The sequence below is a fragment of the Phocoena phocoena genome, chromosome 1 (genome assembly GCF_963924675.1).
Source record: "Phocoena phocoena chromosome 1, mPhoPho1.1, whole genome shotgun sequence".
Taxonomy (NCBI): domain Eukaryota; kingdom Metazoa; phylum Chordata; class Mammalia; order Artiodactyla; family Phocoenidae; genus Phocoena; species Phocoena phocoena.
Window position 1 is genome coordinate 181,408,192 of NC_089219.1, and position 26,154 is coordinate 181,434,345.

Sequence of the window (26,154 nt, forward strand, 5' to 3'; positions counted from 1 at the left end):
TCATTTTGAGGAACTGCTGGAATATGATAATTCTTATTGATAAAAGCCTATTAAATGTTTGTGTTGGCAGATTTTTACAAGGTGTTTGTATTATATAATTTTGATGGGGCCTAAATAAACCTGACTTTAAAACAATCAGATAAACTTTTCTGTACTATAAAGAAAGGAATCTGAAGCTTTGCTGACTTGGAGAGTTCCTATTTGTGGGCACCTCCTCTCAACACTTTCATATACCATGCTGGTGTCACACTCTTACTCAATACCAAGCCAACTGAAAAGTTTTGAGTTTTGAGTAGAAAATACCACTTGCAGTAGTGTTCTCAAGGCAAGAACATACTTTACACATCTTATAAGCCGGCAGATGCAGTGGTACACAAGTTGTCTGCGGCAGATTAGGGTGCTATAAAGAATGTGTGTCAAGCTCTCACAGGAAGAACCAAACAGGGATGCCTAGGATTCTGAAGCAAAAATAAATCTTCCTTGAATGAGTAACTACCGTCCTTCTTTTCAGAAACAGCAAGATTCTGGCTTGCTTCTAGATCTTGGTGAGGACAAAATGTCTAACCATTAAACATCAGAGAATTCATCTTGAAGGTGCCCCATAAATAACTGGTTGCATCCCATCCATTCGGCCAAAAAATCAAGCATTCATCCTTTCCTCTAAAGGAAGTGCCTGGAAGGCAAAAGTCAGTTATAGGAGCAGACAGCTCACTCCCCTAGCCTACTCCTGCCACACTGCTCTGATCTGGTCCCATATGACAAACCTCCTATATTAATTTGTCTTCCCCTCCCCTTTCATTGTCCCATGAGGGCAGAAATGTTTGCCTATTTTATTCACCTGTACAACCTCAAAAATTTGAATAATGACTGTTACCTAGGAGATGCTCAACACATATTGGTTGAAATAATAAATGCTTTAAGATTAGATATTTTTGCAGAGATGGACAGGATGTTGCTATTAAACAGAAAAGGTAGAAATAAGTTCAATATAGATCCATTTACAGTATCTGTTGGAAGAACTTGGGCAACATGGGAAAAGACACAAAAAATTCCCCCGACTCGCCCCTGCTCAAGCTATTAATTTTGGAGGAGAAAGAACAAGAGGTGACATGGCTATTTTGGAGGAACATCCCAGAATACAGTAGCACTGGGACTCAGTTCAGACAGAGAGCTGAAAGAAATGTAGAAATGAATAAAATAAGCCCCTTGATGTAGAATTTTTGGTACTCGAGCGACTGGAGTTAAGGTAGTTTTTCAACACAAGACAAAAGTGTCCTCAAAAGAGATCCCAGTTCCTCGTTATTAACCATGCTGATGAGTTTGCCTTCACCGTAGAATTCTTGTCTATAAACAAGATACTTATGATCAATAGGTCAATCAGGCCCTGATACCTAGCAAATAAGAGTCCCAGGGGTACAAATCCAGAAGGCATAGGATGGCAGAGACACGTATTTCCAGACATGCAGTAAATTTCATTACTGCCCCAGAGATGCAGAAATCTCCTTCCATGGAAAGGGTCCGGAATAGCTTGGAATGAGGGCTGAAGTGTGTTTTGGGGATGTCACAAAGCAGAGATATCAATTCTTTTGTCTTAGTAATGGATATAATGTGTATTTGGGGGAATGTATATCCATGCTAAAAGTCTGACGCTGACTGTGTGGTTATGCAGATGCTAAAACTTGCCTCAAGGAGATTTTAAAACTGAGAAGCAGGACCTGAGAGGTAATGTATTCCAACACCATGAATGAAACAATCCAACTGACTCCATAAGGCCCAGATCCTGTAGAAAGGGGCTAATGAGCTTTAAAAAGTGCTCACCTTTTAATCTCTTTCTCTGGTGGACTAGCAAATGACAACAAATCTTGACTGTAAAAGAAGAGAATATGGTAGTGACATATTTTGAGAGTGTACTCACCCTCTTGCAAAAATTAAACCCTGCAAATTGAAGTTTTAGATCTGATACAAAGATCCACTAGGGGCTTGGGATTTCTCCCAATGCAGGGAAAACTCTGCCTGACACAGGATCCTCCAGACCCAGAGAAGCCTAAGCTTGGGTGGTAGAAGTTGGTATGATGACTGGGCAAGTGAATGAGGGTGTCTCCCAGCATCTAAAAAGGAAGGCAGATCTAGATATCAACAAACAAAAGCGATCTTAGGGGTATTAATCTTGGCCTTCTAGAAGTAAAGAGAGTGAGAGAGTGCCATGAAGTGAATTAGAGAAGGCTGAGGAAGAAGTATCCAACTGACAAAAATAAATATGCTTCGTCACCTTGTTAGCAAATCAGAGCCACCATCACCGCGTTTGGTGGGATAATCAGTAAAGCACCATCGTCATGGCATCCAGATGCTTTCTAATGAGTGTAGCTATTATCATTAAAAAGCTGTTTTATTTTATTGAGCACCATGATGCATTTGGATAGGTGAACGTAGGCTTTCAAGAAAAGCTGATGACAAAGGAAAAGAGAAATTTCCTGAGATGCTAGAAGGCCAGACAGTTTGTAAAATGAAGTAACACATGGGAACCACCAACAAAAGAGTTGCTGCAAAGGCTTTAGGAGTAAGAAGGTCTAGCATATGATTTTCAATTGTTTCTGGATGCATGCTGACTCTTTAATGCTTCTCAGAAAACTTTAGGCATAAGTTCTACTCCATATAAATGGGGCTATAAATGGAAAAGGGCTCTAGTGCCTCACGTTTAGATGGATGCTAGGATGAAATAAAAGAACCCATGTACATCAGAAAGGAAAGAATCTCCAGGATTTTTTAACCACAGCAGGCCTTGTCTTTTCAGAATTTTGAAAAAGTTGAGTGTAGGTTTTTAACTTCTGCAAGACACACAGTGGATATTTGACCAAATCTTCTAATTCGAGGATTAGGAAACAACTGTCACAAAGACTTCGTCCACTGCATTTAACTTCAAAGAATTACCTTAACTGTCTTAATGGAAAATGTGAGAGTTATGACTAATGTAAAGTTTTAAGAATAAAATAAAGCTGACAGAGAGAGAGAGAGAGAGAGAGCAAGAGAGAGAGAATTCTGAGAGGTACATTTAAAATTCTATGAACGTAGAGAATATAATTCCTGAACATACATGTGTGTGTTTAATCACTTCATGGCTTACTCAGATCCAAAATCAATTGCACTTTTTGTGGTTGGAATGAGTAGACACAGTGCTTTGGATTTGGTTATACATACAGCATTACATTTCATTGCTTAATTATCTTTTTTAAAAAGTTACTCAGGGACAGTCTTTTTTTTTTTTAACATCTTTATTGGAGTATAATTGCTTTACAATGGTGTGCTAACTTTCTGCTTTATAACAAAGTGAATCAGTTATATATATACATATGTTCCCATATCCCCTCCCTCTTGCGTCTCCCTCCTTCACACCCTCCCTATCCCACAGCTCTCGGTGGTCACAAACCACCGAGCTGATCTCCCTGTGCTACGTGGCTGCTTCCTGCTAGCTATCTATTTTACGTTTGGTAGTGTATATATGTCCATGCCACTCTCTCGCTTTGTCACAGCTTACCCTTCCCCCTCGATATATCCTCAAGCCCATTCTCTTAGTAGGTCTGTCTCTTTATTCCTGTCTTACCCTTAGATTCTTCATGACATTTTTTTTTCTTAAATTCCATATATATGTGTTAGCATACGGTATTTGTCTTTCTCTTTCTGACTTACTTAACTGTGTATGACAGACTCTAGGTCCATCCGCTTCATTACAAATAGCTCAATTTCGTTTCTTATTATGGCTGAGTAATATTCCATTGTATATATGTGCCACATCTTCTTTATCCATTCATCCGATGATGGACACTTAGGTTGTTTCCATCTCCGGGCTATTGTAAATAGAGCTGCAATGGACATTTTGGTACATGACTCTCTTTGAATTATGGTTTTCTCAGGGTATATGCCAAGCAGTGGGATTGCTGGGTCATATGGTAGCTCCATTTGTAGTTTTTTAAGGAACCTCCATACTGTTCTCCACAGTGGCTGTACCAATTCACATTCCCACAAGCAGTGCAAGAGTGTTCACTTTTCTCCACGCTCTCTCCAGCATTTATTGATCTAGGTTTTTGGATGATGGCCATTCTGACTGGTATGAGATGATATCTCATTGTAGTTTTGATTTGCATTTCCCTAATGAGTAATGATGTTGAGCATTCTTTCATGTTTTTGTTGGCATTCTGTATATCTTCTTTGGAGAAATGTCTATTTAGGTCTTCTGCCCATTTTTGGATTGGGTTGTTTGTTTTTTTTCTTATTGAGCTGCATGAGCTGCATGTAAATTTTGGAGATTAATCCTTCATCAGTTGCTTCATTTGCAAATATTTTCTCCCATTCTGAGGGTTGTCTTTTGGTCTTGTTTATGGTTTCCTTTGCTGTGCAAAAGCTTTGCAGTTTCATTAGGTCCCATTTGTTTATTTTTGTTTTTATTTCCATTTCTCTAGGAGGTGGGTCAAAAAGGATCTTGCTGTGATTTATGTCAGAGTGTTCTGCCTATGTTTTCCTCTAAGAGCTTGATAGTTTCTGGCCTTACATTTAGGTCTTTAATCCATTTTGAGCTTATTTTTGTGTATGGTGTTAGGGAGTGATCTAATCTCATACTTTTACATGTACCTGTCCAGTTTTCCCAGCACCATTTATTGAAGAGGCTGTCCTTTCTCCACTGTACAGTCCTGCCTTCTTTATCAAAGATAAGGTGACCATATGTGCATGGGTTTATCTCTGGGCTTTCCATCCTATTCCATTGATCTACCTTTCTGTTTTTGTGCCAGTACCATACTGTCTTAATTACTGTAGCTTTGTAGCATAGTCTGAAGTCAGGGAGCCTGATTCCTCCAGCTCCATTTTTCATTCTCAGGATTGCTTTGGCTATTTGGGGTCTTTGGTATTTCCATACAAATTGTGAAATTTTTTGTTCTAATTCTGTGAAATATGCCAGTGGTAGTTTGATAGGGATTGCATTGAATCTGTAGATTGCTTTGGGTAGTAGAGTCATTTTCACAATGTTGATTCTTCCAATCCAAGAACATGGTATATCTCTCCATCTATTTGTATCATCTTTAATTTCTTTCATCAGTGTCGTATAATTTTCTGCATACAGGTCTTTTGTCTCCTTAGGTAGGTTTATTCCTAGATATTTTATTCTTTGTGTTGCAATGGTAAATGGGAGTGTTTTCTTGATTTCACTTTCAGATTTTTCATCATTAGTATATAGGAATGCCAGAGATTTCTGTGCATTAATTTTGTATCCTGCTACTTTACCAAATTCATTGCTTAGCTCTAGTAGCTTTCTGGTAGCATCTTTAGGATTCTCTATGTATAGTATCATGTCATCTGCAAACAGTGACAGCTTTACTTCTTCTTTTCCGATTTGGATTCCTTTTATTTCCTTTTCTTCTCTGATTGCTGTGGCTAAAACTTCCAAAACTATGTTGAATAAGAGTGGTGAGAGTGGGCAACCTTGTCTTGTTCCTGATCTTAGTGGAAATGCTTTCAGTTTTTCACCATTGAGGATGATATTGGCTGTGGGTTTGTCATATATGGCCTTTATTACGTTGAGGAAAGTTCCCTCTGTGCCTACTTTCTGGAGGGTTTTTGTCATAAATGGGTGTTGAATTTTGTCGAAAGCTTTCTCTGCATCTATTGAGATGACCATACGGTTTTTCTCTTTCAACTTGTTAATATGGTGTATCACATTGATTGATTTGCGTATATTGAAGAATCCTTGCATTCCTGGAATAAACCCCACTTGATCATGGTGTATGATCCTTTTAATGTGCTGTTGGATTCTGTTTGCTAGTATTTTGTTGAGGATTTTTGCATCTATGTTCATCAGTGATATTGGCCTGTGGTTTTCTTTCTTTGTGACATCCTTGTCTGGTTTTGGTATCAGGGTGATGGTGGCCTTGTAGAATGAGTTTGGGAGTCTTCTTCCCTCTGCTATATTTTGGAAGAGTTTGAGAAGGATAGGTGTTAGCTGTTCTCTAAGTGTTTTATAGAATTCGCCTGTGAAGCCATCTGGTCCTCGGTTTTTGTTTGTTGGAAGATTTTTCATCACAGTTTCAATTTCAGTGCTTGTGATTGGTCTGTTCTTATTTTCTATTTCTTCCTGATTCAGTCTTGGCAGGTTGTGCATTTCTAAGAATTTGTCCATTTCTTCCAGGTTGTCCATTTTATTCGCATAGAGTTGCTTGTAGTAATCTCTCATGATCTTTTGTATTTCTGGAGTGTCAGTTGTTACTTCTCCTTTTTCATTTCTAATTCTATTGATTTGAGTATTCTCCTTTTTTTTCTTGATGAGTCTGGCTAATGGTTTATCAATTTTGTTTATCTTCTCATAGAACCAGCTTTTAGTTTTATTGATCAGGGACAGTCTTGCTTTCTAATCAGACCAGGTGAAAATGATCTTAACTTAAGTTGATGAGTCACTCTGTAGAACTCAGTTAGACTGAAGATTTGATACGTGATATTCATATTTTCTTCTACGTGTTTATGCAGTATCCTTCAAGGTGTTTTGAGCACTAAATGATGACTAAAAGAAAAAAAGGGAGGGAGGCACACAGAGGAGAAGAAGAGGGAGGGAGGAGCGTCTGAATGTGCTAATACACAGAAAACTGGCTAAAATATTCATAAGATTTGGTCATTTTATTTCTAACAATTTTCAGTGCTAATGGAGGAGACATGAAAACTGTTCTCCCCCAGGAGGCATTTACTTTATTTATGTTTATCACTTGCTTTTTTTTTTAAGTCTTTTATCTTGAGATGATATAAATTCACAGAAGGGCAAAGATGTTCAGAGGTGTTCTGTGCACCCTTCACCCAGGCTCCCTCGATGTTAACATATGACATAACTATAGCACAATAGTAACACCAGAAAAATTGAAATTGGTGCAATTCAAAAAGCTTATTCAGATTTCACCAGTTGTAAATGCACTCACTGGTATGTGTGTGTTGTATGTGTAGCCCTGCAAAGCTTTATCACACGTGTAGCTGCCTATAACTACCACACAATCAAGATATTTAATTGTATCATCACAAGACTCCCTCCTGCCATCTGCTTAGAGTCTCTCCACCAACCGGCATCACTTATACCTCGCTACCACTATTCTGCTCTCCATCCCTATAATCACATTATTTCATGAATGTTAAATACATGTAATCATGTCATATATATTCTTTTGAGGTTGGCTTTTTTTCTTCAGCATAATTTCTTTGAGTTTCATCCAAGTTGTCGAATTTATAAATCAGTTTTCCTTTTTACTGCCGACTAGTATTCCATCGTATGGATGTACCACTGTTTATATAACTAGGGACTGGCTGCTGTGAATATCTGTGTACAAGTTTCTGTATGAAAATCTAAGACTGCCTTAGATTGAAATTGCTGGGTCATATGGTAAATCTATTTTCAGTTTTAAAAGGAACTACCAAACTATTTTCCAGTGTGGCTGTACCATTTTACATTTCCACCAGCAATGCATGAGTGCTCCGGTTTTTCCACAACCATACCAGCATTTGATGGCAAGGATCACTTTTTTTTTTTTTCCCATTCTGAGAGGTATGTAATGATAGCTCCTTGTGGTCTTAATATGCATTTCTCTAATGGCTAACAATATTGAACATCTTTTTATACACTTATCTGCCATCCGTATATATTCTTTGGTGAAATGTCTGTGCGTATCTTTTGCTCATTTCCTAGCTGGATTGTTTTTGCTTCTTTTTCAATGCTGAGTTTTGAGAGTTCTCCATATATTCCAGAAACACGTCCTTTATTGAAATGTGGATTGCAAATATCTTCTCCCAGTTTGTAATTTGTCACTTCATCCTCCCGACAAAAGCTTTGAATTTTGATGAAGCACAATTTGGGCAGGGGGGCAGGGGGTTGTTTTTAGTGTTGGTCTGAGGACCATTTGCCTCTTCTTGGTCCCAAAGATTTTCTCCTATGTCTTCTCCTAGAAATGTTAGTTTATGTTTTACATGTAATTCCATGAACCATTTTGAGTTGTTTTGTGTTAAGTGTGAGACTTAGGTCCGGGTTCATTTTTTTAGCTACAGAGGTCCAATTGCTCCAGCAGTGTTTTTTGAAAAGGTTATTCTTCCTCCATTGAACTGCTTGTGCTCCTTTGTTAAAAATTAATTGGACGTATTTGTATGGGTGCGGTTCTCTATCCGGTTCTGTCCAGCTCTGTGCATCCTTCCTCTAGGACCACAGCGTCTTGAATACTGTGCCTATAAAGTAAGCCTTAACATTGAGAAGACCAATTATTTCCACATTATTATTCCTCCCACAAAACTGTTTTGGCTATTCTAGAGACTTTACCGTTCCATAAAAATTTTGGAATTCATCTATGTCTACAAAAAAAGCTTGCTGAAATGATGATAGAAATTGTCTTAACCCAACAGATGAATTTAGGGAGAAATGACATCTTTACTATATTGAGTCTTCTGATTCATGAACGTGTAAACTGTTTCTTGAACCTCACTATTTCCAAATTCATTTTTTACAGGACACTGACACCTCTGTGAGGCACTAAGGTGGAGGTGTCATGTTTGAGTATTACATAATTAAGCCAGTGCTTTTGGTAATTTCTATTATCTACTCCAATTTGATACTTTGACAAGCTTATCCCGGTCTGAATAACTTCCTTTATGTACAAATTTTATCACAACATTTATCATAATTACAGCTGCTGAAATACATGTTAATCCCACTTGAGAGGGCTAGGGACTATATCATTCATCACTGTATCCACAGTCCTGACTTGAGTGCCTGCCACATCTTGAAGACTCAACAATGTTCACTGAATGAGTGAAACCATTCTCTAATCAATGAGGGAATACCTATACGTACTTATGTCAGATTTTTAAAGATCTGGGGTGTCTGAATCTTCAACACAAACTAGGAATGCTCTCCCCTAGGAAGCTCCTCTCTTTTGCTTTGTTTTGCCATACATCATACTTCCAATGATAACATATATAATACAGCATAAAACCATATATATAAATACACGTCTATGTGCACACACATCCACCTACATACACACTCTTACCAGGGCAAAAAATTACCCATTAAAATCTCAAAATGTAATGACACAGTTAGGCAATCTGCTTTTATCTCTAAGAAATAATTCGTTGACTGTAAAGAACTTTCCCAACAGAAATTTGAACCAGAAATTATATCCATTTTGCACATATCTTGTGTCACAGCCAGACTTAATCATCCAAATCTTCGCTAAAGCAAAGCTAACCTTTAGTACACGCAGAGGAGAAAGATCCAAAACTGGATTCCCAGCAGGTCACTTCGTGGTTTAAAATTATTCAGTAGTCTCCCTCCTCCATCAGTCAAAAAACTCTAGAAATTTGAGAGAGGCATGGAGTGCTTTCACGATCAGAAAGCTCCCTACCTTCACAATGTTATCTCCTGGCATTCTTCAGCCCCTGGCTCGCCAGTTCCTTACGTTCTCCATGCTCTCTCGTGGTTCTGCACCTTTGCACATTTTATTCCTTCTGCAGGTTCCTACCACACTGACCTGTTGAACTCACTCAAGCAACTGGTCCACTTCAGATCCTCCCCTGGTCCTTCCTTTCCTTGTGCTCTCACGACACCTGCAAGTTGATCACACCATGCTACATGGAACTCTTATTTACTTTCCCAGCTACTGTAAATGCCTTTATAGCATGGTTTCCTTTATAATAGTACCTGACAGGCAGGTACTTGAAATTTCTTGAGATAAAGAGAGAAAGAAATAGACTGACATTTCTAAGATAAAGAAAACTTGACTAAGTACACAAAATTGGGTAGCGATAGAATAGTACAGTAGAGTGGGCCTGGGTTTGAATCCCAGCTCTATCATAGTTACATGGTCCTGAGAAAATCATTTAGTTTTGCTGAGAATCAGTTATTAAGAGTTTTATTATCTAACCTGGAGAAAAGAGAAAATAATACCTAATTTTTATTTTATGAAATACAGCAGGGCTTCCCTGGTGGTGCAGTGGTTGAGAGTCCGCCTGCCGATGCAGGGGACGCAGGTTCGTGCGCCGGTGCGGGAAGATCCCACATGCTGCGGAGCGGCTGGGCCCGTGAGCCATGGCTGCTGAGCCTGCACGTCCGGAGCCTGTGCTCCGCGACGGGAGAGGCCACAACAGTGAGAGGCCCACGAACCGCAAAAAAAAAAAACCAAAACCAAAAAAAAAACCAACATCTATCCTGTAGCTTCTACTGGCCTAGATATAGTAACGGACACCAGATCCACACACACACACCCCAGAAACAACAAAAAGACTGACCACACACACACACACACACAAAATTTCAAGGCAATGAACCTCAGGCAACAGAGGATGGTATTCCCGGAAAGATAAGAAACAAACGAGGTGAGCCCTACAGTTGCTTCGGTTTACTGTAACTGCTTTGAGAAAGTTGCTCACAGACAGTAAGATCCAGATGGAGCCTGGCAGCCTCTGAACTGAGAAGACAGAGCTAAGTGTCTGGAAAAACCAAGGCAGCGAGAAATCACAGGATTCAGTACCAGAGAGGAGAGGGCTGCACAGGGAAAAAACTCTGGAGATAAGCAGACATTCTCAAGTACTCAGCTGACTGCTGATTATCACATGCATGCCAGGAAACTAAGGCTGGGAAAGAACCAGCAGTAACAGTGCCTGGCAAAGAGCACAGGCTCAGGAACTGTACCCAGGCTTACACCAAATAGCCTGCAGAAACTCAGGATGCCCAGGGCTAGAGGACTCAAAGGGTCTTGCCTCAGTAGTGGGAAATAATAAACCTTAGTCTGAGCACTGCTTTGGGGCTGCCTGACAAATTTCAAAAGCAAGACCTGAAAGGATCAAACAGTTTCCAAATAAAAACATTCCAAAATAAAGCTTGGAATATTTACAGAAATATAAAATATCTGTCTCAAAGGACAGAATTCACAATGTTTGGAATCCAATACAAAATCACTAGGAGGGCTTCCTTGGTGGCGCAGTGGTTGAGAGTCCGCCTGCCGATGCAGGGGACATGGGTTCGTGCCCCGGTCTGGGAGGATCCCACATGCCGCGGAGCGGCTGGGCCCGTGAGCCATGGCCGCTGAACCTGCGCGTCCAGAGCCTGTGCTCCGCAACGGGAGAGGCCACAACAGTGAGAGGCCCCCGTACCGCAAAAAAAATGCAAAGAAACCAGAAAATACAATCCTTTGAAGTTCAAGTTCTTTGTTTCCTTCTCACATGTGCTATTTTACAGTTTGTGGATACTTTTCTCAGTAGGAAAAAAGGACAACAAGCCATGAGAAATGTAATCTGCACTGCTTTCAGGATGTTGTAAGATTTTACTTAATGCTATATATTACTTATTTGCTGTCCTAGATCACTGATGGAAGAGAACAGAGCTCAAGGCACAGAGATTGATATTAGAAAAAGTTTTCATTTGTAAGCAAAATTTAAAAATGAGTAGTCATTACAGACTCCATCATTAGCAGAAAAACGAGTCAACTGAAACTGCTCCAGAATTGACACAGATGTTAGATAACACAGAAGGACAAGAAGCACCTTTGTACCTGGAAAGACCAAGTTATTGGGAAGTGGGAACCTTGGGAGTAGAGGAAGGGCTGGTGAGAAAACAGAGTGGATAAAAGGTCTATTAGTACCAACATCCCCTGTTCCATCACACACAATTAGGCAAATATCATTCCCTAACACCCAGAACACCGGACGATGAAAGAGATTACACCAGGGTGGACCAGGGTAGACCAGGGAGAACAGAAAGTGGGGAGGGAGGTGGCACTGTCCAAGACAGGGGGCTTATGCTAAAGGCTGCTATTGTAAGTTAATGTATAAATGACTTCTTTTCCAAGATTTAGAGGATTCAAATCTGGACAAACTAGCCCAAGAGGTAAGAACTACAGATGGGGGCAGGGGGTGGGGGTGGGGGAAGGGGAAAATGACAAAGAAACAGTCAGCTCCTCTCCATATCATCCCCAGTAAAGTCCACAGGCAACAAATACCATCCATTCATAGAGCTTCCAGTTAATTTTTGGTCATTCACTACTAAATTAATGAAATGTAATAATAAAAAGACCTGCACCGAGGTACATCATCATGAACTATCAGAAGAATGGAGATGAAAGTTTTCAATACCTAAAAGTGAGTCACTCAAATGATCATGGGGTTCTCAGCAGCAGCACAGGAAAATAACAGACAGTGGAACAGTTCCTTCCAAATTCTAAAAGGAAATAATTTTCCAAAATAAATTTTGTATTTAGTCACATGTAATGGTAGAATAGCAATATTTTTAGACATGTCCCAGCTCAAAATCTTTCCTTTTAAAAACCATTTCTCAGGAAGCTTCTGTAAGATGTATTCCACCAACAGAAAGGAGTAAACAAACTTAGAAAATAGGAGACTCCAATATGAGAAAATGAGGACAATCCCCAAGATGATGGAGTAATGATGAACTGAGGTCCCAGATCAACAGAGAGAAAAGAAGCCGAAAGAGTTGAGTCCAGAATGAAGCATGAAGATGGTTCAGTGGGAAGGCAAGGGGTACCTGAGTAGCTCCACAGAGAACAAGTGAGGATTTGAGGCTGTTTCTGACCTTAGCACAACCTGAACCATCCTGACTGATACAATCCCTGATGTGTCTGACCACACTGAGAAAGCCTTTATGTATAGTTCTGCTAGAGTATTGCGGGAAAACTAGGCAAACAAACCAACAAACCCAAAAAATGAAAATGATTAAATTCCTAAGAAGCAAAAAATCTGAATAAGAAAAAGTTAATCATAATACATTACTCAGCTCTGAGCAATATTTCAGTAGTCGTAAAATATACATCCTTGGCATCCCCTAAGCAAGCAGGACTATAGTGGGGGGATGGGGAACGGAAGGTGTGTGTGGTGGTGGTGTAATCGGACTTCTAACTCCTCATCTTCTACAGAAGGAAGTCAACAAATACTGCCAGAGACTAAAAAACTAAGAAATATACTACAGTGAGTTAAAAACTCTATAGAAGAAACAGGTAAAAGACTGAAAAGTGTTTCTGTCTGAAAGGTAAACCATGTTGTTTTAACATGTTGATAACATGTTGGCAGGAGCCAAATGTTTGGTTTTAATAAATTTATTTATTTATTTATGGCTGCATTGGGTCTTTGTTGCTTCCCACGGGCTTTCTCTAGTTGCGGCCAGTGGGGGCTACTCTTCATTGTGGTGCGCAGGCTCTAGGCGCGCGGGCTTCTCATTGTGGTGGCGTCTCTTGCTGTGGACAGAGCACGGGTTCTGGGTGCGCAGGCTCAGTAGTTGTGGCTCGTGGGCTCTAGAACGCAGGCTCAGTAGCTGTGGCGCACGGGCTTAGTTGCTCCGTGGCATGTGGGATCTTCCTGGACCAGGACTCGAACCCGTGTCCCCTGCATTGGCAAGCAGATTCTTAACCACTGCACCACCAGGGAAGTCACGGGCCAACTGTTTCTGTTGGTCTTGTTTTCTTATTCTAAGCCTTAGGATAACTGCTGACTTTTTGAACAATGTACATGTATTTTGATAAAAACACTTTTTCAAAACCAGGTCATTTATTCTCAAGGAATTACAGCAACTACAGCTATTTACAAAACAAGCAAGATTTTACAACAGATTAAACTTTAAACATCAGTCTATATGGAATACAATCTTTTTAGCATTTTTAGCTATTAATATCACAAAGGCTTAGTATAAGATCACATAAATGGGGCTTCCCTGGTGGCGCAGTTGTTGAGAGTCTGCCTGCCGATGCAGGGGACACGGGTTCATGCCCCATTCCGGGAAGATCCCACATGCCGCGGAGCGGCTGGGCCCGTGAGCCATGGCCGCTGAGCCTGCGCGTCCGGAGACTGTGCTCCGCAACGGGAGAGGCCACAGCAGTGTGAGGCCCGCGTACCGGAAAAAAAAAAAAGATCACATAAATGCTAATCTGTGGCAAGAAAATATAGATTAGGTTGCAGTGTTTCACTTTTTTATATAATAGAAAAATTGTTTTTACATATTTAGGGAGTGGGAAGCAGGAGATATTTTTCCTAAGTATTTCATTTTTGTAACTTCCCAAATCCATATGCTTACAAAGGCACTGCATTCTTTTATCTATTTATTACTTTAAATTTGTATGTTACCTTAAACTTTTAAAAATGTGAGGGAGGAAATCTGGTGGGAAAACGCAAGAAAAAGGCACATCACCCTATCTGACATTTTAAGCTCTCTCTTTAGACTCAATATGGTAAGAAATAAATTATAACTTCTGATAATGTATAATTATTGTCATGGGTTAAAAATGCAAGGTCTTACACCCCAATGTTCATAGCAGCACTATATACAATAGCCAAGACATAGAAACAACCCAAGTGACCATCAACAGACAACTGGTTTAAGAAGATGTGGCATATATACAATGGAATATTATTCAGTCATAAAAAGGAACAAAATAATGCCATTTGCAGCTACATGAATGGACCTAGAGATTGCCATACTGAGTGAAGTAAGTCAGACAAGGAGAGACAAATATTACATGATATCACTTATATGTGGAATCTAAAAAAGAATACAAATGAATCTATTTACAAAACAGAAACAGACTCACAGACATAGAAAACAAATTTATGGTTACCAAAGGGGAGAGGGAGAGAGGCAGAGATACATTAGGAGCATGGGATTAACAGACACTACTATAACATAAAACAGGTAAGTAACAAGGATCTACAATATAGTACAGGGAGCTACATTCAATATTTTGTAATGACCTGAAAATTATAACTAAGTCACTTTAATGTACACCTGAAACTAGCACAAAATTGTAAATCAACTATACTTCACTTTAATAAAAACCACCACCAACAACAAAAATGCAATGGCTAATGTGGGCACCTTCGGTATTAAACAAAAAGAGTTCCTTTCCTTTTTATGCAAACAGGCAAAGTGAATTTGCAAAAGTGAAGCTGAGATTTGAGAGGATTTGGGGAATTAGGTAGAAGGACAGAGGGCAAACTGTGCAAGCTGCCTTACCAAAGAAGGTTTAGTTAGAATTTCATGCTCCTGGTTTGGGCAACTGGTTGTGTGTTACTACCATTCCCCTAAAACAAAATACCAGAGAAGAGATAGTTGTAAAGAGATAAAATTAATTTTGCACATTCTACACTGAGGCATCTCTTGAACGTCAGCTATGCAAAGACGCTCAGTGGGAAAAGGTAAACATAATTTTAGGTATATATAAATTTACATAGAGGAGCAAGACAAATATAGAGATTTGGAAATCATCAATACATCATTACAGTTACTAAAATTTGAGTGAAATGAACTACAAAGAGGTAAGAAGCGAAGAGAGCAAAACACCAAGAAAGGGCCCTTGGTAAACCATAATTTTTAGGAGTAAGTAAAAGAAAGGAAAACCTATAAAGGAGAACTAAGAAGGAACGTACAGGACATAAACTAAAGGAGAATGATGTTGTAGAAATCAAGAGAAGGAGGTTTTGGGAATTCCCTGGCGGTCCAGTGGTTAGGATACTGTGCTTTCACTGCCAGGGCCCAGGTTCAATCCCTGGTCAGGGAACTAAGATCCCACAAGCGGCGGCGTGGTGCTGCCCCCCAAAAAAAAATTAAAAAAAAAAAAAGAGAGAGAGAGAGAGAGAGAGAAAGAGGTATCAAGAAAGAAGAAGAGGAGAATCAGAGAAAACTGTTCATTGGATCTGGCATAATAAAGATGATCAGAAACTCTAACAGAAGTGTCAGTGGAGCAGTAAGACAACAAGAAGTACAGGAAGTGGAGGGTAAATAAGAGGCAGAAAAGAAAACCAGAGGCTAGAAATAATGGCGAGAATCCTGGAAGTAAAGTGGAAAGGGACTGAAGCTCTTGCTGACAGGTGAAAGTGAATCAGTTTGGTGCCAGTGAAGACATGAGGGCTGCAAGGTCAAGAAGTCATACAGTGGGAGGTTGCAGGGTATGTTCTCAGAAGTAAAGCAATTCTGGTCACAGGAGGGTCCAGCCTTATAAGAGGATGCTGAAGAAAGCTGAACGTGAAAGTCATCAAAATAAAGCAACCATAGAGGCAAGATCCAGAAAGGGTCGTTCACTAAGGTAAGGAACCTGAAAAGGGGAATAGCAGAATCTGGGATGACAAGAAAATATGGAAGCTGTACCCATACCCTCCATGACTATGAAAGAACCACTAAAAAGTTGGGAGAACACAGCGACGAGGAAAAAACAAAGGTCATAATAAAAAAAATGCACCTCAAAGATATGGAGATGTAACGGTCTATAATTTATAAGGTCAGCAACACACCCCCAGACCTGTGGTATGTGGGGAACAGCGTGAAAACGGGCAGTTTTCATTGAAAAGATGTTCACGTTACAGCTTGGTTCCTATTAAAATAAGCAGATGCAGTGGACTCTCTTCCCTGGTGGCACAGTGGTTAAGAATCCGCCTGCCAATGCAGGGGACACGGGTTCGAGCCCTGGTCTGGGAAGATCCCACATGCCGCGAAGCAAGTAAGCCTGTGCACCACAGCTACTGAGCCCGTGCTCTAGAGCCCGCAAGTCACAACTACTGAGCCCACGTGCCACAACTACTGAAGCCCGCGCACCTAAAGCCCGTGCTCTGCAATAAGAGAAGCCATCGCAATGAGAAGCCTGCGCACCGCAATGAAGAGCAGCCCCCACTTGCTGCAACTAGAGAAAGCCCGCAAGCAACAATGAAGACCCAACGCAGCCAATAAATAAATAAATTTATTTTTTTTAAAAAAGATTTAAAACAAGCAGATGCAGCATCATGGATGGACCTAGATATTGAGTGAAGTAAGACACAAAAAGACAAATATCATATGATATCGATTATATGTAGAATCTAAAAAAAAGGGTACAAATGAATTACTTACAAAACAGAAGTAGAGTCACGGATGTAGAAAACAAACTTATGGTTACCAGGGGATAAGAGGGGGGAGGGATAAACTGGGAGACTGGGATTGACATATACACACTACTATATATAAAATGGATAACTAATAAGAAGCTGCTGTATAGCACAGGGAACTCTTCTCAATACTCTGTAATGGCCTATTTGGGAAATCTAAAAAAGAGTGGATATATGTATACGTATAACTGATTCACTTTGCTGTACATGGGAAACTAACAAAACATTGTAAATCAACTGCACTCCAATAAAAATTTTAAAAAATAAAATAAAACAAGCAGATGCAGTGGACTCTCTTTGAAAAGTACTGAGTGTGTAAGAAAATGTATTTATGATGGTGCAGGAATTCCAGAAGATTCCAAAGAAAGTAGGGTTAGCAGAGAGGACAGTGTCTGCACAGTTAAATCAGCACAGTGTGGGGATAAGACAAAGAGAATACAGATGAATGAACATATTCCCAGGAAAGTATATCACCAAACATTGCCGTGACTAGAAATACTGTTGTCAAAAGGAAAATCCTGCCTTTTTTCCCTAACTGAATTTTTTGTTAATAGTAAATTGATAGGCTTTGCTAGAATAGGAACCTTGGGACTTAGGGTGAAATTACTTGGCTTCAAGATTCTATAATGGAATTCTGCTTAAGTTTCTAGGAAGACAAATGGAGAGAAATACACAGCCAGAGGAAAATAGTCAAGACAGCTACTAAAACAAAAATTGAGGAAAAAAAATTTTTTAACCAGTAAGTAGTACAATTTACAATTTCTTCCACTATATCTCACCATAACAAACTATATATTTTTCACAGGTCCTTCCCTTGATCTCTTAACTGCAGTATTTAATAAGTGCTCATGGAAGAATGAAAGTCTCGTCGTCTGTGACTAATGAAAGAAAGAATTCCTCACCTTGGAGCTTGACTCTCCAAAGCACAATCACCATATTTTGTTAAAATAGACTCAAAACCTAGGAAACAAAAAACAGCAATAAACTTTCACTATCAAGATTCAACTTTTTTCAAAGCTACTTTATCTCACTCCCAAAGGCAGTAAGATTACTACCCTCATTTTATAGTTGAGGACTCTAATACTACAGAGATTAAATAATTGCCCAAGACCACAAAGTTACTAAGTACTATTTCAAGACTGAGTGGCTTTTTTGTTCTTTTCTTGGCCATGCCACGAGGCATGCGGGATCTCAGATCCCCAACCAGGGATTGAACCAGGGCCACTGGCAGTGGAAGCATGGAGTCCTAACCACTGGACCGCCAGGGAATTCCCAAGAGTGAGTGGCTTTTGAATATCTCAGCTTTTATAGTTCCATGTGAATGTGAATTAAATAGTATTTGAATGGGGATGAAATATGCAGGAAAACAAAAAACAGGAAAAAAATAAAACATTTAAAACAAAAAGCTGCTGCCCTATTGTCTTGGGAGTAGTATGCCATAAATGTGATGATTTACTTGAAATAATAAAAACCTGACTATTATTCATTTACATCATTAGCTTTTCCTAGCAGTCAAGGTCTATGTGTGATTTGTTCATCTTTTCGCTTTCTTTTTGTTGCTACCAGCACAGAGCAAAATAGAGATTTTACTAGCAAGCAAAAGCATTATCTTATTGTAAGCATTTTGAAATTTCATAAAAGCAGTAACTTTTATTGTTATTGCTAAAACATGCACTGACATGTCAATTTCCTTGCTTTTTCTTCTTTGCTTTTGTTTTGCCAATGATATGCATGTATAATCATATAAGGAAAATACATAAGGAAAGTAAATATATATGAGACAAGGATGATACCCAAGGAATGTAGAAAAGACTAATATAGCACTCCCTAGGCAACCATGTTATAAACTTCTTTTTTACAATGATCTAAAATCTGCATAGTTATGGGCACCAATGAATAATTACTGTATCTAGAAACTGAAACATATTTCTAGAGTACAGTATGGAAATACACGTTAAAAGCTTTAAAATTGACATGGTAATACCACATTTAGGAATTTATTTTAGGAAAATCATCAGCAAGGCCTTAGAAATGCTTACAAATATTTAGAGACAAGAATGTGAAATAGCATGAAAGCAACCTACAGCCTAATAACAATATGAATTAAATAAATATGATCACTCCTATCATGGAATATTACACAATCATAAATAATCTCATTTCAGGAATCTACTTAAAGATACACTTCACTTAACAGATTTAATTAGATCTACTTAACAATATGTTAAGTGAAAATAGCAGTTGACAAAACTGTATCTTTGAGAGGACACACAGCAGAATTAAGAAGAACTACAATCCTGCAGCCTGTGGAACAAAAACCACATTCACAGAAAGAGAGACAAGATGAAAAGGCAGAGACTTCGTACCAGATGAAGGAACAAGATAAAACCCCAGAAAAAAAACTAAATGAAGTGGAGATAGGCAACCTTCAAGAAAAGGAATGCAGAATAATGATAGTGAAGATGATCCAGGACCTCAGAAAAAGAATGGAGGCAAAGATCGAAAAGATGCAAGAAATGTTTAATAAAGACCTAGAAGTATTAAAGAACAAACAGAGATGAACAATACAATATCTGAAATGAAAAATACACTAGAAGGAATCAATAGCAGAATAACTGAGGCAGAAGAACGGATAAGTGACGTGGCAGACAGAATGGTGGAATTCACTGCTGCGGAACAGAATAAAGAAAAAAGAATGAAAAGAAAAGAAGACAGCCTTAGAGACCTCTGGGACAACATTAAATGCAACAACATTTGCATTATAGGGGTCACAGAAGGAGAAGAGAGAGAGAAATGAACCAAGAAAATATTTAAAGAGATAATAGTCAAAAACTTCCCTAACATGGGAAAGGAAATAGCCACCCAAGTCCAGGAAGTGCAGAGTCCCAGGCAGGATAAACCCAAGGAGAAACACGCCAAGACACATAGTAATCAAATTGACAAAAAATAAGGACAAAGAAAACTTACTGAAAGCAACAAGGAAAAAACAACAAATAATATAGATGGGAACTCCCATAAGGTTAACAGCTGATTTCTCAGCAGAAACTCTAAAGCCAGAAGGGAGTGGCATGATATATTTAAAGTGATGAAAGGGAAAAACCTACAACCAATATTACTCTACCCAGCAAGGGTCTCATTCAGATTTGACGGAGAAACCAAACGCTCTACAGACAAGCAAAAGCTAAGAGAATTCAGCACCACCAAACCACTCTACAACAACTGCTAAAGGGACTTCTCTAAGTGGGAAACACAGAGAAGAAAAGGACCTACAAAAACAAACCCAAAACAATTAAGAAAATGGTAATAGGAACATACGTATCAATAATTACCTTAAACATGAATGGATTAAATGCTCCAACCAAAAGACACAGGCTTGCTGAATGGATACAGAAACAAGACCCATCTATATGCTGTCTACAAGAGACCCACTTCACACCTAGGGACACATACAGACTGAACGTGCAGGGATGGAAAAAGATATTCCATGCAAATGGAAATCAAAAGAAAGCTGGAGTAGCAATACTCATATCAGATAAAATAGACTTTAAAATAAAGAATGTTACAAGAGACAAGGAAGGACACTACATAATGAAAATGAATCAATTCAAGAAGAAGATATAACAATTGTAAACATATATGCACCCAACATAGGAGCACATCAATACATAAGGTAACTGCTAACAGCTATAAAAGTGGAAATCGACAGTAACACAGTAATAGTGGGGGAATTTAACACCTCACTTACACCAATGGACAGATCACCAAAACAGAAAATTACTAAGGAAACACAAGCTTTAAATGACACAACAGACCAGATAGATTTAATTGATATTTATAGGACATTCCATCCAAAAACAGCAGATTACACTTTCCTCTCAAGTGTGCACGGAACATTCTCCAGGATAGATCACATCTTGGGACACAAATCAAGCCTCAGTGTGTTTAAGAAAAATGAAATCATATCAAGCATCTTTTCTGATCACAACACAATGAGATTAAAAATCAATTACAGGAAAAAAACCATAAAAACACAAACACATGGAGGCTAAACAATACGTTACGAAATAACCAAGAGAACACTGAAGAAATCAAAGAGGAAACCAAAGAATACCTAGAGACAAATGACAATGAAAACACAATGATCCAAAACCTATGGGATGCAGCAAAAGCAGTTCTAAGAAGGAAATTTATAGCTATACAAGTCTACCTCAAGAAACAAGAAAAATCTCAAATAAACAACCTAAACTTACACCTAAAGGAACTAGAGAAAGAAGAACAAACAAAGCCCAAAGTTAGCAGAAGGAAAGAAATCATAAAGATCAGACCAGAAATAAATGAAATAGAAACAAAGAAAACAATAGCACAGATCAATAAAACTAAAAGTTCGTTCTTTGAGAAGATAAACAAAATTGGTAAACCATTAGCCAGACTCATCAAGGAAAAGAGGGAGAGGACTCAAATCAATAAAATTAGAAATGAAAAAGGAGAAGTTAAATCAGACAGTGCAGAAATACAAAGCATCCTAAGAGACTACTACATGCAACTCTATGCCAATAAAATGGACAACCTGGAAGAAATGGACAAATTCTTAGAAAGGTATAACCTTCCAAGACTGAACCAGGAAGAAATAGAAAATATGAACAGACCAATCACAAGTAATGAAATTGAAACTGTGATTAAAAATCTTCCAACAAACAAAAGTCCTGGACCAGATGGCTTCACAGGTGAATTCTATCAAACATTTAAAGAAGAGCTAACACCCATCCTTCTCAAACTCTTCCAAAAAGTTGCAGGGGAAGGAAAACTCCCAAACTCATTCTATGAGGCCACCATCACCCTGATACCAAAACCAGACAAAGATACTACAAAAACAGAAAATTACAGCCCAATACCACTGATGAATATAGATGCAAAATTCCTCAACAAAAGACTAGCAAACAGAATCCAACAACACATCAAAAGGATCATACACCATGATCAAGTGGAATTTACCCCAGGGATGCAAGGATTCTTCAACATACACAAAACAATGTGATACACCGTATTAACAAATTAAAGAATAAAAACCATATGGTCATCTCAATAGATGCAGAAAAAGCTTTTGACAAAATTCAACACCGATTTATGATAAAAACTCTCCAGAAAGTGGAATAGAGGGAAACTTCTTCAACATAATAAAGGCCATATACAACAAACCCACAGCAAACATCATTCTCAATGGTGAATAACTGAAAGCATTTCCTCTAAGATCAGGAAAAAGACAAGGATTTCCACTCTCACCACCATTATTCAAAATAGTTTTGGAAGTCCTAGCCATGGCAATCAGAGAAGAAAAAGAAATAAAAGGAATATAAATTGGAAAAGAAGAAGTAAAACTGTCACTCTTTGCAAATGATATGATACTATACATAGAGAATCCTAAAGATGCTACCAGAAAACTACTAGAGCTAATAAATGAATTTGATAAAGCTGCAGGATACAAAATTAATGCACAGAAATCCCTTGCATTCCTGTATACTAATGATGAAAAATCTGAGAGAGAAATTAAGGAAACGCTCCCATATACCATTGCAACAAAAAAATAAAATACCTAGGAATAAATCTTCCTAAGGAGACAAAAGACCTGTCTGCAGAGAACTATAAGACACTGATGAAAGAAATTAATGATGATACGAACAGATGGAGAGACATACCATGTTCTTCGACTGGAAGAATCAATATTGTGAAAATGACTGTAGTACCCAAAGCAATCTACAGATTCAATGCACTCCCTATCAAATTACCAGTGGCACTTTTTACAGAACTAGAACAAAAAAATCTTAAAATTTGTATGGAGACACAAAAGACCCTGAATAGCCAAAGCAGTTTTGAGGAAAAAAACAGAGCTGGATGAATCAGACTCCCCGACTTCAGAGTATACTATAAAGCTACAGTAATCAAGACAATATGGTACTGGCACAAAAAGAGAAATATAGATAAATGAAACAGGATAGAAAGCCCAGAGATAAACCCATGCACCTATGGTCAACTAATCTGACAAAGGAGGCAAGTATATACAATGGAGACAAGACACTCTATTCAATAAGTGGTGCTGGGAAAACTGGACAGCTACATGTAAAAGAATGAAATTAGAACACCATACACAAAAATAAACTCAAAATGAGTTAAAGACCTAAATGTAAGGCCAGAAACTATCAAACTCTTAGAGGACAACATACGCAGAACACTTTATGACATAAATCACAGCAAGATCCTTTTTGACCCACCTCCTAGAGAAATGGAAATAAAACAAAAATAAACAAATGGGACCTAATGAAACTTCAAAGCTTTTGCACAGCAAAGGAAACCATAAACAAGACTAAAAGAAAACCCTCAGAATGTGAGAAAATATTTGCAAATGAAGCAACTGACAAAGGATTAATCTCCAAAATTTACAAGCAGCTCATTCAGCTCAATATCAAAAAAACAAACAACCGAATCCAAAAATGGTCCAAAGATCTAAATAGACATTTCTCCAAAGAAGATATACAGACTGCCAACAACCAAGTGAAAGACTGCTCAACATCACTAATCATTAGAGAAATGCAAATCAAAACTACAATGAGATATCATCTCACACCAGTCAGAATGGCCATTATCAAAAAATCTACAAACAATAAATGCTGGAGAGAGTGTGGAGAAAAGGGAACCCCCTTGCACTGTTGGTGGGAATGTACATTGATACAGCCACTATGGAGAACAGTATGGAAGTTCCTTAAAAAGCTAAAAATAGAACTACCATAAGACCCAGCAATCCCACTACTGGGCATATACCCTGAGAAAACTATAATTCAAAAAGAGGCATGTACCAAAATGTTCATTGCAGCTCTATTTACAATAGTCAGGACATGGAAGCCACCTAAGTGTCCATCGACAGACGAATGGATAAAGAAGATGTGGCACATATATACAATGGAATATTACTCAGCCATAAAAAGGAACAATACTGAGTTATTTGTAGTGAGGTGGATGGACCTAGAGTCTGTCATACAGAGTGAAGTATGTCAGAAAGAGAAAAACAAATACCTTATGCTAACACATATATATGGAATCTAAAAAAAAAAAAATGATCATGAAGAACCTCGGGGCAAGACAGGAATAAAGACACAGACCTACTAGAGAATGGACTTGAGGATATGGGGAGGGGGAAGGGTAAGCTGGGACAAAGTGAGAGAGTGGCATGGACATATATACACTACCAATTGTAAAATAGATAGCTAGTGGGATGCAGCCGCATAGCCCAGGGAGATCAGCTCGGTGCTCTGTGACCACCTAGAGGTGTGGGATAGGGAGGGTGGGAGGGAGGGAGATGCAAGAGGGAAGAGATATGGGGACATATGTATATGTATAACTGATTCACTTTGTTATAAAGCAGAAACTGACATGCCATTGTAAAGCAATTATACTCCAATAAAGATGTTAAAAAAAAAAAAAGATTGAAATTAGAACACTCCCTAACACCATACACAAAAATAAACTCAAAATGGGTTAGAGACCTGAATGTAAGACTGGACAGTGTACAACTCTTAGAGGAAAACATAGGAAGAACACTCTTTGACATAAATCACAGCAAGATCTTTTTTGATCCACCTCCCAGAGTGATGGAAATTAAAACAAAAATAAACAAATGGGACCTAATGAAACTTAAGAGCTTTTGCAAAGCAAAGGAAACTACAAACAAGACAAAAAGACAACCCTCAGAATGGGAGAAAATATTTGCAAACGAATCAGCGGACAAAGAATTAATCTCCAAAATATATAAACAGCTCATGCAGCTCAATATCAAGAAAACAAACAACCCAATCCAAAAATGGTCCAAAGACCTAAATAGACATTTCTCCAAAGAAGATATACAGATGGCCAAGAAGAACATGAAAAGCTGCTCAGCATCATTAATTATTAGAGAAATGCAAATCAAAACTACAATGAGGTATCACCTAACACCAGTTAGAATGGGCATCATCAGAAAATCTACAAACAACAAATGCGGGAGAGGGTGTGGAGAAAAGGGAACCTCCTTGCACTGTTGGTGTGAATGTAAACTGATACAGCCACTATGCAGAACAATATGGAGGTTCCTTAAAAAACTAAAACTAGAATTACCATATGACCCAGCAATCACACTACTGGGCATATACCCAGAGAAAACCGTAATTCATAAAGGCACATGCACCCCAATGTTCACTGCAGCACTGTTTACAATAGCCAGTTCATGGAAGCAACCTAAATGCCCATCAACAGATGAATGGATAAAGAAGTGATACATATATACAATGGAATATTACTCAGCCATAAAAAGGAACGAAATTGGGTCACTGTAGAGATGTGATGGATCTAGAGACTGTCATACAGAGTGAAGTAAGTCAGAAAGAGAAAAACAAATATCGTATATTAACGCATCTATGTGGAACCTAGAAAAATGGTATAGATGAACCACTTTGCAGGACAGAAATAGAGACACAGATGTAGAGAACTAATGTATGGACACCAAGGTGGGAAAGTGGCGGGGTAGGGGTGGTGGAGTGATGAATTGGGAGGTTGGGATAGACATATATACACTAATACGTATAAAAGGGATAACTAATAAGAACCTGCTGTATAAAAAATAAATTAAATTAATAAAACAAAAAAAACCTATCTTCTCTGGTAAAACTCCATTCATGTAAATAACATCCATTAAAGTCACTACAAATAAAATAAACAATATGTATACACAGATATGCAAATAGTCAAAGTATTTTATGTATTCTTTGAACAATTTTACATATTAAAATGTACCAACTATATTAAAAAATGTTATAAAAAATACTATTTAGCATAGTATCTGCAGTCCAGAAATTATTGGGACTAAAGATCAAAGTTTGATTTTTTAAATAAAAGAATAAAATTATTTGAATGATTTATTATCAACTGAGTTTTCTAATAAGTTTAAACATAATAGTTTGCCTCGTTTTTCTGTTCTAAAACTAAAACTAGCTATCACTGGGGTGTCTACACAATCCAAAGACAACCTCTCTGAAAACAGCCACATCTTCTCAATCTAAGAAGTTGCCCCTCCCTTATAAAAGTATGAATAGGTATGTTTGTGACATTTATTATATTCATTGACACATTATATTTCGCTATCACTGCATATCCCTGATATTCTTGGATCTCTATGGGTGTTTTGAAAATATCTAACTTTCCCTTTTATTC

At 38.3% G+C, this 26,154-nt stretch overlaps 1 protein-coding gene across 3 annotated transcripts in view; it reads right to left on the reverse strand.

The window, feature by feature from the left end:
• Positions 1-26,154, reverse strand: part of KCNT2 (potassium sodium-activated channel subfamily T member 2) — a 370,804-nt gene that overhangs the window by 325,668 nt on the left and 18,982 nt on the right. The window lies entirely within an intron of this gene.